This window comes from Rosa rugosa, chromosome 5, assembly GCF_958449725.1.
Source record: "Rosa rugosa chromosome 5, drRosRugo1.1, whole genome shotgun sequence".
Lineage (NCBI taxonomy): Eukaryota > Viridiplantae > Streptophyta > Magnoliopsida > Rosales > Rosaceae > Rosa > Rosa rugosa.
The window spans coordinates 30,283,853-30,287,423 of record NC_084824.1 but is presented as its reverse complement, the minus strand read 5'-3'; positions in this window follow the sequence as shown (position 1 = coordinate 30,287,423).

The window sequence follows — 3,571 nt, the reverse complement described above, 5'->3', positions numbered from 1 at the left end:
ATATTCGTTATTTCCTTGATCATTTTCACCTTCAAACTCTTAACTTAAAGTTCATAGCAGGGGCGCGCACCGCCTTCAAGCAATCGCGCCGCGGGTGTTCCTCCGGCCACTGGCCCGGCCGCTAAACAGAAAGCAAAGCTGAGCAAGCCTGAAGTAGAGGACTCTTCCTCTGATGATGATGATCCTCAAACCGTAAGGATTCTCTTCTTAGCACGTATATTTTGGCAGCCTTCTCAAATTCAAATTTGGCTTTGTTTGATAGATTGCTGCTGCTTTAGCACGCAAACATAGTCGCGCTGAATTCCGGACCGGTCCTTGGGCAACAGATGAACCAGTCGCTGATCGACTGGTAATATTCCTCTTTAAAGTGAGCATTGACACTTTGGTTTGCCATGTATGATAACGTTTCTCTGCTTCAGGTTCGTCGTAGGTTTTCGAGGCAAGTTGGGGAAAGCTCATCTACTGCCGGCGAGGGTGCATCTGGCACGCCCGCCCAAGAAACCAATGGTGACTCTCCCTCCGCAATCAATGCTGCAAGCAACATGCAGTTGGTTGTAGTTACGGCGCAAGTCATAGATGACAGCTCGCCTGCGTTTGAAGAAAGGCTGCCGCTTCTCCCTACTCCCTGCGAGCAACCAATTCTCCTTCTGGAATCAGCAATGCCCGACTCGGTCCAACTTCTGGTGAGACTGCCCCAATACCAACAGCCGATTCCCGCGAGCTACCAGCTGAAGAGGTACTTCTCTTAACAAAAAGTTTTATCTTTACCCTTGACTTGGTCATTCTGAAGATGTTTCTTTCTAGCGTCCAAATGTAGAAGCGGTAGTCAGAGAAATAGCGAATGAGGTTCCTGCTGAACATGTTCCCAATGTGGTTGGTGAAGAACCTGCTCCTCATGCCCCCCAAGTCATCGAAGTCGAAGAAATAGGAGCACTTCCTGAACCAGTGCTAGAAGCAATACCTGTCGCGGAGCCTCTTGAGGCCCCTATCGCTGAGCAACCTACTCCGTCCACCTTAGAACGGTTAGCTCGCGTACTTGAAGTGACCCCACCTGGGGTCGTAGATGATGCCAGAGAAGGTCTTCGTCGCCTCTTGGGCCCTGATATTCTAACCCCTGGCGCGCCCACGAGAGTTTTGGAGTATCTGAGAGTGCTTCTCAGCGAGGGCGCTGTCTCTAAAGATCAATTTCAAGAGGTTGACCAGCTGCTGCAGCAACTCCCGCAAGGGCTCAATGAGAGGGCGGTCGCGAGTGCTCAAGCCAGGCAGACCGAAACACACTACCAGACCCTTACTCGTCAAACGGACACTGCGCGTGATTTCTTGGGTGACCAAGCTGACCTCATCAGGAATCTGACGCTCAAGAGGAACCATCTGAGGTCCCAGATTCAGGCCCTTCAGGCCCGGTTGACTGATGTCACTGTTAGGCTCACCCATGCGGAACCTCAATTAGAACAACCCCTTGTGCTGCTTTCGAGATGCTGTCCCAAGAACTGGCCCAAGCTTGAGTAGCTGCCCAACAAGCCGCACAAGCCGCCGCGGATGCTAGTTTTCGCCTGGACGAGCTTTTTCTTCGCTTGACCCATGCAGGCCGAAGACTTTTAGGCCTCTAGTATTTCAATATCAGGCCCATATTTGTACGAACAATATAATTATTAATAATTTGAATATTTAGCCCACATTGCTTGGCCCAAATGTATGTTCAAATTTTTCAGGCAATTTGGCATTTAACTTGCCTTTATTGCTTTTGAAACTGTTTTGAAAAGATAATCTCGAAACAAAGCGGTTACGTCCTTGAAAACTGCCCCGCTTCCCACGCGTTTTCAATTATCTTCATTTCTGAGATCTTTGCATTCAATTCCAACGATACTCATATTGATGGTGTTGAACATACTCCAACTGCCTATCGCGCAGTTAAGGCCACTGAAGCTGGTCCTACAAATATCTGTACTTTGGAGAATAAACACTCAAGCAAATATGGCTTCCCCAGTAATAGCCTCACAAACCCTACTTCTCATCCTTTTGTTTTTGAAATCTTCTCCTCACGATCTTAGCCTCAACCCCAAATCCTTAGGTTTTATGGCTTAATCTCAATGCCTGGGTAGGTCTTATGGCCTAATCTCAGGTCCATCCGCATGTCTTTGGTCTCTGGAAATCCGGATGGGATTCCCCGGCTTCCATTAGGCTGAAGAACACGCGGCGCTCCTAATGCGGCGGAACCAGATTCTGAGGGATCCCTCTCCTCAGATTTCTTGCGTGGAGCAGGCAGAAGAAGGGCGGAAGGCCACTCGAGGCCGATTGTTCTTCTTCCGCAGCCTACCTCCGGGGACAGACTGTCAGACTTCTGTCATTCCCCTGGAGGTAGATGTGGTTGTGAGTCGCTTTCTCTCGGAAGACCCCCTCCATCCCTGACGGTAAGCCACTAGAAGGTTTGGGATGGATTATTTCCTTCCCTCTGCCTCCAGTACAAATGAGAGCAGCTGCGACTCACATGAGAGGAGGGATGTGGGTGAAGAGAGGAAGAGTACCCATGACCACAGCTCAGCCACCCCCTTTGTCACCACAAGATCACAAGATCCAGAAATTTTCAGCAGATCTGCAACTCTTATGATTATTAAGCCACTTTTGGCCTTGAAAGCCGCAAATGTAATTATCTCGATTTGTAATGCTTCTGGCCGCAAAGCCACTTTATGAATGAAAGAGTTTCTGAGTATTGTTTCATTTCAAAAAAAACTGTTATAAAATAAGGCCTCATGCTTAGGCCATTACATATAATTCTCAACACATGTTGTCAAGGAATTTGAAATAAATGTATAGAGTGTTGCCCCCCTAGTGTTCGTAGGCAAAGCAAATCCATGAAACAATGGCCACAGGAAAGGCCTGAATATGAAGGGATGATGGGAGCCGAGGAAGACTATGGTTGCCCCCCAGTCTGGGAAGAAGGAGGATCTGGAGGGTCCTCATATTCCCAAACGCTAGGGTAATATTTTTTCAGGAAACGCCCATTGATGGGATTGCGATGGATGTCGCCGTCCAAATCTTTGAGGTGGAAAGCCTCGCGCTCTAGAATGCGGTGAACAATGAAGGGTCCTTCCCATCGTTGAGTCCACTTACCGCGACCGGTCAATTTCTCGCCAAAGGGCAGCACTGCTTTCCAAACAAGGTCACCTTCCTTGTAACTTCGGCCACGCGTCCTCTTATCATAGGCTTGGGCGATACGCTGTTTTTCCATCACTAAATTATCTAAAGCCGCTAAGCGCTGCTCGCTCAAGTCTTCGTGCTCTTGCCACATCGCTTGGACATAATCTTCGCCGATCAAGTGATGCTGGTCCTGGACGTGCAAGGATTGAACGTTGAGTTCTAAGGGTAAAACGACGTCATGACCAAACATTAGTGCATAGGGTGTTGTAGCAGTAGGGTTCCTCTTGGAGGTGCGATACGCCCAAAGAGTCTCATACAACGTATTATGCCACAAGCGAGGGTTTTCAGCAAGCATCTTCTTTATAATGGTGATAATAATCTTGTTACTGGCCTCTGCTTGACCGTTGGACTGAGCATAATATGGTGTACAGTG